At 40.7% G+C, this 11532-nt stretch overlaps 1 long non-coding RNA gene across 1 annotated transcript; it reads right to left on the reverse strand.

The window, feature by feature from the left end:
- Window positions 1-859: 859 nt before the first annotated feature.
- LOC306983472 lies at window positions 860-2707 on the reverse strand. The gene is made up of 4 exons (XR_013794367.1): window positions 2388-2707; window positions 1822-1962; window positions 1215-1341; window positions 860-897 (listed from the first exon to the last, which is right to left on the reverse strand). It is a non-coding gene; the product is annotated as an uncharacterized lncRNA (long non-coding RNA).
- Window positions 2708-11532: the final 8825 nt, after the last annotated feature.

Consider the following 11532-nt stretch of genomic DNA (forward strand, 5'->3'; position numbering starts at 1 on the left):
CAACTTCAGACTCTATTTTCTTTTTAAAGCATTTTCAAAGCGCTCACTTTTTTCCCTCAGTATTATATTTTCAAACTTCTAGCCACATTTAAAACATTTCCAAATTCACTCACAGGGGAAACACATTAATTTTTAATTAACATTTTTCCTGGACATTGCCAGTCTTAGCTCTGCCATCTTCCCATTCAGGGCTGTTCCGATCTGGCCAGCCGAAACTGAGTGCTTTGACATAACTGCATCTGAGAAGGTAGATTTTAAAGAAAAAAGTTTTAGATATAAAGCAGACAAAACACTGGTGGATAAACTTATCTAAAGATTAAAAAAAATCTTTATTGCAGTTTCTTCTAGTGCAAGTCAAAATTGAGTGACAAAGTACGTGAGTATGCAAGTAAAGCCACACTTACACTGCAATCAGTGTAGATTGTAGACTCTAAATTGTAGTTATTTTTCATTGCTTTTGCTTTGTACTGGAAGCCATGTTAACCTTTACATGAAACGGCCACCGTAGGAGTTAAAACGTGCTAGGAATGGGGGGGCTAGAAAGTAATAGCCTTCCTGTAGCTCAAACAGTAGAGCATTGGCGCTTGCAACACCAAGGTCATGGGTTCGATTCCCAGGGAAAGCAAGAATTGATAAGTATGTAAATGTGTAGCTTGAAATGCAATGTAAGTCGCTTTGGATAAAAGCGTCTGCCAAATGCTTAAATGTAAAATGTAATATTCAGTTCGTTGTCCCACCGTTAGATGGGAGAACTTCTTACACTACTGTACAGACAATACTAACCTCTCAAATTACTTTTGACGAGCGTTACAATGTCAAACACCCCAAGCAGCAAAATCCTCACCATTGTCCCACTGGATGCGATACATAAACACCTGAACCCGGGACAATTTCTTCCTGTTGAACAAAATAAAATTGATAGGCTTAAAAGTTTCAATTCAGTAAATTAAACAAAATATCCAGCATTCCAGATTTATGTACAATTGACTGTTGAAATTGGTCCCACTAGCATTATGTCAAGCATTCCTGGTCCCTACTGTCAATGTCGGAGATTTCATATTATCAGTAAGTAGTGTCAAAAAGAACAATTGCCACAAGGTACCAGGAAATTTGGGAGATTAGATTAGGACAAATTTACAGTAAATTGTATTCGATTATGACCAATTAATATAGAAGACATACTTTCCAACAGCACTGCATAAAAAAGTACTCACTGTTTGAACAGGGTTTGAAGGGCTGGGGAGAGACCCTGGACTGCCGAGATGCATGGAGCTTCTATTGAGCATTTCTTTTATCTGAGGTATCTCTGCATCAACAGGAAAAACTGAAACAGTTTCGAAACTGTGGGAGAAACAATAATTTTACAAAAGAACATTTTTAAATGGACATTTTTATATGAATCTGTTCGTTTTCTAATTTTAGTTTATAAAAATGCAAAACATAATTTCAAAGTCCAAAAAAAAAGTCCAAAGTCATTATTTTATTTTGTGCGCACACATTTTTTTTTTTTGAAAAGGTTTTGATTAAAATTTTGGTATTCAACATAGTATTTAAAAATACAACAAACGTTCCATTTTTGTTTTTGTTCCCATGGTTACAAAACGAAAAAGGAATGGACAAAAGTACATGGACCCTTGCTTCATTTGATTGAATGTTGTTTATGTAATCGTCATTTTAAAGCTTGTTACAAAGTGTTTCAACAAGAAACAAGCAAAAAACAATTCAAATATCGTCATTATGGTTACAGGGGGTCGTTAATGTCGTCTTTATGGGGTAACGTTAAAGAGTTAGTTTAGTAAGTTACATTAAACAAAGACTCACTTTGGTTCCACTGACTGTGGCCACGGCAGTAGGGGTCATCATCATCCTCCCACAGACGTTTGGCACACGGTTTCTCTTTCCCACAATGTCATCTTCGGAATCTTTCTTCGAACGTTTGTCCAACTTTCGCTCCAAAGTAGGCTATTCAAAGAAATATCAGTCACTCACCATTGCCACTGATAGTTATCAACAAGGGTCTGAGTTAATATCATATTGAGAGTGGGCATTACATCACATTATTATCATTATCAATATCACAAATAGATCACTCATATCGGTAGAACGCCGTTATTCTGTGTGTGTGTGTGTGTGTGTAACGTTATCCTACATAACCTCGAGGTAACCTTATCTTTAGCAAGTCAAAGGAAGCTTTTTGCCTCAGCAAAACTAACATTAAACACATAGGCTATAAGTTAACGAACTAAACACATTCCTTGACAACGTAGTTTCGTTATAAATGATCTATTTAAGTTAATATATAGTAGCATATATCCCTGTGTAACTAACGTTAATAAATAGCAGTAAAAAAAACGTTAGGGTTTAACGTTAACTTAACGTTAACTTACCTCCAACTGATTGAACGGTAGCCAAATGGGGAATCCACCTTTTGGTCGTTTTCCCACACCCCACTCGACGGCAAATTCGTCTTCGTTGGTAATCACGCCGTTTACAAAACTTTCCAGAACAAAATGTGACCAATACTAACGTTCCCCGCAACCCCGGCACACCATTTCACAAGCGCATAGCGCTTTCTCCTAGTCGTGTCGTCGTTAACGTTTTTCTCAGGTTGTACGCGGGTGTTGCTATAGTGACAGAACTGGTTACTAGGGAAATACTGATTGCAAATTCTCACTAAGAATTTTTTTTATGTTTTCAAAATCAAAACCAATATGTTGTTATTATTATTATTATTATTGTTAATCTTACATTCATTATTTTTCTATTTTAAGTTATTTTAGTTTTAAAAATCAGGCCGCGGAGGTTACGTAATTCCACGTAAATGTGCTCCAAGAAAGCAAGGTTCAAATATAGATGAAGATACATTTGATAGTAAATTATATTTTGCAAAGGAATTTTGGAGATTTATGTTTTAGGTTTTTCTTTTTCTTTTTTTAGAAGAAGAACTGGTTTAATAAAGATAATTTAAGTGTAGGTAAATATTATTCTGACACACACACTTGTGTCTGTGTTGTGTGAATACCAAATATAGTATTTTTTAATACAATAATGCAGTGTTTTCTTTGTATTTTTTTGAGAAATACATCCACAAAGTACCATAACCATATGCCACAGCTTTAAAAATGCATCAGTATCACATGCATGTATGTTTACATACATTTATTAAATGTGGAAAACAAATATGTATGTCACATATTTATACTTAATGTTGTCCATATATGCAAGAAACCAATACTATACTGTAATATATGCAGATATATGGTATCATATATGGATGAACTCAAATATTTTCTTCACATGTTTGGACACATAAATGTTCATATATGTTGCAGGCATATATTATGTTCTCAGATAAGTCAAATATATGTATAGATATATGTCATGCTATTTAAAATATAAGTACATATATGGCCATATATTACATTTTTGTATGGGGCATTACAGGTCAGAAGTTCAGAATTAATCAGAGTATTTGTCCAGTTCCGGTTGGTTAAAGTCGGAGTGGAGAAGAGGAGAGACTGGTTGACACTTCAGGTCAGCGGCGTCGTCGTGTCCTGGCGCTGGTCCTTCATCAGATCTGGATACGGCCTGGTTCCGGTGGACAGCGGTAAACCTCGGGATAGACAGAGAGACTAATGTTAGCGTAGACGCCATCCTTCTTATGATGTACCAAGTACATCAGGATTTACGGGAAGTGTTCCCGGTCCGGGCTGTTCTAAACTTTGCAGCCTAACATTGAATTATAGAAGTCTATAATGTGTTATGTGTATGCTAGGCCGAAGAGTCTAGAGTTTAGTCTAGATTTGAACTGACAGAGTGTGTCTGCTTCCCGGACAATGTTAGGAAGACTGTTCCAAAGTTTTGGTGCTAAATAGGAAAAGGATCTACCGCCAGCAGTCGATTTTGATATTCTAGGAATTATTATCTGGCCGGAATTTTGAGATCGCAGTAGACGTGAAGGACAATAATGCGTTAAGAGCTCGCTCAAGTACTGCGGAGCTAAACCATTTAGTGCTTTGTTAGTGATCAGCAATATTTAAAAATGTATACGAGGAGACATTATCTGAGAAAGAATACAATATAAATATAGTTTTGACATTAAATATATTAGTTTAGCATAATATACAGTAGATAATCAGTCTTACCTGGTTTGTGCATGATGTTGAAGTGGATTCATAAAGTAGTGCAGGCTTACAGTGTTTCTCTCTGTCTTGATGTGTTTGAAACGGCTCCTCAAGAAGTGTGAATGACCGGAGATCAGATAAAACAGGGTGTGTGTGTGGTGGGAGGGAATCATTTATGAAGAGTTAGATATATGGAAGACCCATATGGTTAGACACACTTTTCACACAAAATATTTATCCGGGGAGATATATATTTGAAGGCATGAGGGTTTATTTATATGTAATTTAATTATTAATATAAATACTCATTTACATTTAATCATTTTACAGATGCTTTTATCTAATGCGACTTCAAAATGAGGAGAGAAATAGAAGCAATCAAACCAACCATAGGACAACAATATGGCAACTTGGCATGTAAAAAAAAAAAAAAAAAAATATATATAGAATAGTGTTAGTATTAATGGGTTAAGTGTTGCCGAAAAAGATGCACCTTCAGCATTTTCTTGAAAATGACTAAAGACTCAACTCAAAATACTCTTTGCTAGTGTGCCAGTTCGCTCTTTGAAGCGCAATACAATACCAATTATGGCACAAAAATTGACTACACCACCCCAGAAAATGAGCCGGGGACCCACCTGTACATCAAGTGCAAACAGATACGCAGTGGCTGAGTCAGATATCAGACAACGGGATAGCGTTTCGCATCATTTATTAAATACAGGTAAGAAGAATACAAAAAAAGGCATTATATAATTAACACACATTAGAATGAATACATCAACCATAGTACATACTATACCCACGATTTAAACACTTCAGAATTGGGGGTTCGACTCGCCTGCCCAGCAAACACTTTAACTATTCGTGCTCTCACCACACAACACCAAGTCACCCTCTGTGAACACTGCAGATCGATAAGCAAACCACCACCACACCAGAGGACTTTGGCGTTGAGCTGTTGGCGTTGAATGAAGAAAAAAAAGAGAACAATATGAGACATATGCAACCACACACACATACACATTCCATGTAATAATCTGTTGATTGAACCCTTATCACATGCGGACAGAAGAAATCAACTGGTCACACAGAAGGTAAAAGCAACCACTGACGCTCATTAATAGCTTTCCAACACTGTGTCGCCCAACGATTACACTCTTAATTATAGAAACACATGAAAGACATTCAAAACATACAGAAAAACAGTTTTACAAACATAAACACTTTAAAATGACATGATGTTTCTGCTAAAAGAACAAGTAGAAATGACAACACATAGTTGTTTGCCGCTGTACTCAAGTCCAAAGATCAAATACTGAAATTTAACGTTACAAATTTTTTTACACGTCACCCCGGCTGTGAACGCGCTATTGTTACGGTCGTCTCGGGACTCCTTGTCACGGGAATGAGAAATAGAATATTAAGTCAAATGATCACAACACCGTTCCGGTAATAGGCACTGAGAAATGGTCGAGGAGTTGCTTGCAAGGGGAGACACAATCCAACTGGTCCAGAAAAGGGTCGTCACCAAGCCTAACTGCACCCACAAAGCCTGCTTAGGCTACTTCCACCAAGCCTGCTTACTTCCACCAAGCCTGCTGCAACACGTCCCCCGTATCACTATCAAAAATATAACACACAACGTTTGTAAATTACGGATTTATGATCTCGTTAACCTGACATTGAAATAAGTATGACTTACCGATTGATGGTGACTCGCACCGAGCAGTGCACTCAATAGAGTGCGAATTACAGGCTCGCCATGACGGGCGTTTAAGCAACGTGTCTACAGTACTCCTCAGTCGCAATGTGAATTAAATTAGTCTTAAGTCAAGTCAAGTCAAGTCATCTTCATTTATATAGCGCTTTTAACCATGTAGATTGTTTCAAAGCAGTTTTACAGAGATAAACGTATAATTTAAGGTAACAGAGATTGTTTTGGCTTTATAGCGGTTCTTGAATAATGTTATTTTCCAGCTAAAGTTAGTTTTAATTTATTCACTTCCATCGAAATTATAATTTGTTATTAACCCTCTGGGGTCTGAGGGGTTTTCTGGGTCCTGGAGGTGTTCTGACATGCTTTAACATTTTTGCTTATTTCTGTTACTTGTGACATTTTCATGGCTAAAGTCGTATTACACTGTAAAAAGAACTCCACTACAATAATATGTCAGCAGCATGTATGTAAAATTTGGTAGTTTTGAGATAATAACATTTATGCGTGGTTTGTGAAAATGACAAAAAAAATTGTCACTAAAATAAGGTCATGAAACCCAAACTGATTATTTCTTCACAAGACTTTTGAAAATTGAATCACCTAGCCTAGAATATTTGCTCCAAAACTATGTGAAAATCACCTTGACTACTCATTCAGATAAGACAATATATTGATATAAAATTTAATTTGTAAGACATGTCTTGTGTAAGAAAGCTTTATGCGAGTAGGCGTAAACCACCCATGAATATTGAGTGTTTCACACCTGAGAAAGACAAAGTCCCTCCCATAATGGTCCTATTAGGAGCTCTAAGGTCCTATGAGGAACTTTGAACAAAGAATGAGGAGATTTAAAAAAGAATGGCTTTTTGATTGTTTGGATTTATTTACAACACAACATAATCCAAAGATACACAACAAATGGCAAAAAAAGCACATTATTTAACACACTGAACTAAAGACAGAGACTTAACCAGTCACACACCTTTGTGGCTTTCCTGAAACATAGTGCATACCTGTCATTTCCCAGGTGTTTGATTTTTCACTTTACCATGTCTCATGTTGAAGTCAGCAGGACTGGTACCTAAAAAAAAAATAAAAAAATAAAAAAAGAAGCTGTAAACATGCTTATATCAAGAGAAACTAGGGCTGCACGATTTTGGGAATACATTTTAGATTTGTTCTGGTTAAAACTGCTTTTTAAAATTGATAAAATACACACACACACACACACACACACACACACACACACACACACACACACACACACACACACACACACACACACACACACACACACACATACAGTCATGGTCAGAATTAATGGCACCCCTGGTAAATATGATCAAAACTGGCTGTAAAAAATAAATCTGCATTGTTTATCCTTTTGATCTTTCATTCAAAAAATGGCCAAAATTCTAACCTTTCATTGAAGCAAGATAATTGAAAGTGGGGCTAAATCACATTATGAAATAAATGTTTTTCTCCAAAACACATCGGCCATAATTATTGGCACCCTTTATTAAATACTTTTTGCAACCTCCTCTTGCCAAGATAACAGCTCTGAGTTTTCTCCTATAATGCCTGATGAGTTTGGAGAACACCTGACAAGAGATCAGAGACCATTTCTCCACACAGAATCTCTCCACATCCTGCAGATTCCCAGATCCATGATGGTGCTGCTTCTCTTCAGTTCAGCCCACTCATTTTCTATAGGGTTCAGGCCAGGGACTGGGATGGCCATTGCAGATCTTATTTTTGTTTTGATTTTGATATTTGTTTTTGGATCACAGTCCTGTTGGAAGATCCAAACATGGCCCGTTATAAGATTTCTAGCACATTCTGTTAGGTTTCGATTTTTTATCTGTTGGTATTTGATCCAATACATGATGCCATGTATCTGAACAAGATGTCCAGGACCTCTGCTGTATATTTAATGCTCTGGTCCTAATTTTCTGCCAGAGTATTTCATTTTACACATGGGGTACTTTTTTTATCCCTGTGTGCACCAAACCCATCTTAAGTGTTTGCTGCCAAAAAAGCCATTTTTTTTGTTTCATCTGACCATAGAACATGTCCCGTTTGAAGTTCCAGTCGTGTCAGGTACTTTTAAAACGTTCTATGGACAGAGGAACCAAAAAAATTGCTTTTTTGGTAGCAAACACTTAAGATGGGTTTGGTGCACACAGGGATAAAAAAAGTACCCCATGTGTAAAATGAAATACTCTGGCAGAAAATTAGGCCCAGAGCATTAAATATACAGCAGAGGTCCTGGACATCTTGTTCAGATACATGGCATCCTGTATTGGATCAAATACCAACAGATAAAAAATCGAAACCTAACAGACTGTGCTAGAAATCTTATAACTGGCCATGTTTGGATCTTCCAACAGGACTGTGATCCAAAAACAAATATCAAAATCAATACAAAAATGGGTCACTGAGCACAAAACCAAGATCTGCAATGGCCATCCCAGTCCCTGGCCTGAACCCTATAGAAAATGAGTGGGCTGAAATGAAGAGAAGCAGCACCATCATGGATCTGGGAATCTGCAGGATGTGGCCATTCATATGGACCAGCAGAGCTAACCATGCATTTAAAACACTGAAACAACGCTTCACATCTGCTCCCATCCTAATGCTCCCAGACCCAGAATTGCCTTTTGTGCTGGAGGTGGATGCCTCAGATGTGGGGTTAGGAGCTGTCTTGTCACAGAGAAGTAAGAGCAATCACAAACTTCACCCATGTGCCTTTTTCTCTCGCCGCCTAACCCCTACTCAGAGAAACTATGATATTGGGAACCGGGAATTGCTGGCCGTTAAGATGGCGCTGGAGGAGTGGAGGCACTGGCTGGAGGGGGCCAAACACCCTTTCCTCATCTGGACGGACCATCGAAACCTCACCTACATCCGGGACGCTAAGAGGTTAAACTCACGACAGGCGCGTTGGGCCCTCTTTTTTAACCGATTCAATTTCACCCTCTCTTATCGCCCAGGTTCAAAGAATCTCAAGCCAGACGCACTCTCGAGGCAGTTTGAACCACCTGAGAGGGAATCCTGTCCAGAAACCATCCTCCCCACATCCAGGGTGGTAGCCCCCATCCAGTGGGATATAGAGACAGCCGTCAAGAGAGCCCAACAGCAACCGCCTGATCCAGGTAATGGCCCAGCAGGGCGACTCTTTGTTCCTAATCGTATGCGCTCTGAGGTCTTGCTGTGGGCACACGCTTCCCTCCCCTCTGGACACCCGGGAACCACTAGAACCTGCAAGCTGATCCAGAGGAAGTTCTGGTGGCCCAAGTTACGACGAGATGTTGGGGCCTTTGTCTCTGCCTGCTCCGTGTGCGCACAGAACAAGGAGTCAAGGACCCGCCCTCAAGGCTTGCTGCACCCACTGCCTATCCCAAGACGCCCCTGGTCTCATATCTCCCTGGATTTCGTCACGGGCTTGCCTCATTCACAGGGAAACACGGTAATCCTGGTGGTGGTGGACAGATTTTCTAAGACTTGTCACCTCTTACCCTTACCCAAGCTCCCCACAGCCAACCAGACTGCAGAATTAATGATGAAACACGTGTTCAGAATTCATGGCTTTCCCCAGGATATGGTTTCTGACCGGGGGCCACAGTTTACGTCCCGGTTCTGGAAGGCGTTTGGTCGGCTCATCGGGTCCTCTATCAGCTTGTCCTCTGGCTTCCACCCCCAGTCCAATGGCCAAACTGAGAGGGTAAATCAGGAGATTGAGAAGACACTGAGGTGTCTGGTCGATGACAACCAATCCACTTGGAGCTCTAGACTTATGTGGGCTGAGTTTGCTCATAATACCCTGTACCATTCTTCTCTAGGCATGTCCCCTTTTGAGTGTCTGTATGGTTTCCCTCCCCCTCTATTTCCCGGACAGGAGCCAGAGGTTGAGGTCCCAGCTGCCACACAGCTAGTGCGCCGGTGTCGACGTTCCTGGAAGGGGGCTCGTGCTGCTCTAGTTAGGGCGGCTCGACTACAACAGAGGCAGGCTAACAAACGCCGGAGGACAGGACCCACGTTTCGCCCAGGACAAAGAGTGTGGCTCTCTACTCGAGACCTTCCCCTACGGGTAGAATCCCGTAAGCTGGCTCCACGATACATCGGCCCCTTTAAGATCCTCAGGAAGATTAACCCGGTTTCCTTTCGACTCATTCTGCCCAGGTCTATGAAGATTCACCCCACTTTCCATGTTTCTCGATTAAAACCAGTTGTTTGTTCCACTTTGTCTCCAGGCAGGAAGTCTGCCCCAGCTCCCCGCATGATTGATGGACAGCCAGCATACATGGTCCGCAGGCTGTTGGATTGCCGCCGGATACGCGGAAGAGAACAATACTTGGTAGACTGGGAGGGTTATGGCCTGGAGGAGCGGACATGGGTTCCAGCTCGGGATATTTTGGATCCGGCTCTCATCTCAGAGTTTCACCAAGAACGAGAAGACCATCTAGGGAACGTCAGGAGCCGTTCTTAGGGGATGGGCTTCTGTAATGATCTCCAGAGCGCTATTTTCATTCTGGCCAGTAGGGGTCGCTCTCCATGTCATACTTCCTCCAGAACTGTGGATGGCGCTTGTATCATGAACACTAGTCTCTCCACTCCTGAAGGAGGCGCCATTACCCCTAACATGTTCTAAATCCTTCTCATCAATCCTGATTCCCCACACCTGTGTTTGACCCTTTATAAGTCTTTTTGTTCCTTGCTTCTGTGTTCAGTCTTGAGCCATTTATCCCGTGTATCCTGCTGCCTGTCTTTGAGTTAAGTGTATCTCTTGTTGAATATTTTTGGACCCTCGTGTCTGTTTTTGTTTTCACTGTTTTATGGAAGCTCGGCTCTCCTAGTTTATTTGTATTTTGTATCTTTTATTTCTCTAGTAAAGATTACCTTTATTTTTTGAAGACTCAAGTCTCCTGGCTCTTTTGATCTTCTGCTATTGGGTTTACATATTCAGGAGTTAGCTCAGTGAGTTACCACTCATACTTAGAGCACCGGAGACCCGGGTTCAATCCCCACCAAGGGCAACTTCTTACACAATAGTAGGCTATAGAGATGCGCGGATTGGTTATTATTTCATCCGCAACCGCATCACAAAACGTACTCGGTTACTAACGTAACCTCGGTTCTCTCTAGAAGAAAGAACGAGTACTGTGTCGAAAGACGCTACGGGAAAGATTTCTTTCACGAGATATGAAGCCTAAAAATTAATCCTTAATTTTGTAATATTGTAAAACGCATTTCGGCAGCATACAGCCTTAGGCGGACCAGCTCGCGCGCCTATTGGCTGCTCTGCCAGAATCCGCCAGCATCCGCCACCCATCTAGACAGGCTTTGTTTCGTTGCGGCTCGTCCTTTAGAACGCCCACTGAACGAAACGAAGAGCTGCTCCGTCTGTCGAAAAACAGCGGAGCGGGACACATAAGCTCTTAATGCCCTGACCGGACAATGGGAGCTATTTCCGTCCTCAGAGGCCGGCAGAGCCGACAGGGAGATGACCTGAGCCCTGAACGGTGTGTCGAGGGACTTAGGCACGTACCCATGTTTCGGTTTCAACACGACTTTAGAGTCGTTAGGTCCGAACTCCATACAAGACGCTCTCACTGAGAGTGCCTGCAAATCCCCCACGTGCTTCACTGAAGCAAGAGCCAAAAGAAACACGGTCTTGAAAGACAAGTG

The sequence above is a fragment of the Phoxinus phoxinus genome, assembly GCF_949152265.1.
Source record: "Phoxinus phoxinus genome assembly, chromosome: 16".
Classification (NCBI taxonomy): domain Eukaryota; kingdom Metazoa; phylum Chordata; class Actinopteri; order Cypriniformes; family Leuciscidae; genus Phoxinus; species Phoxinus phoxinus.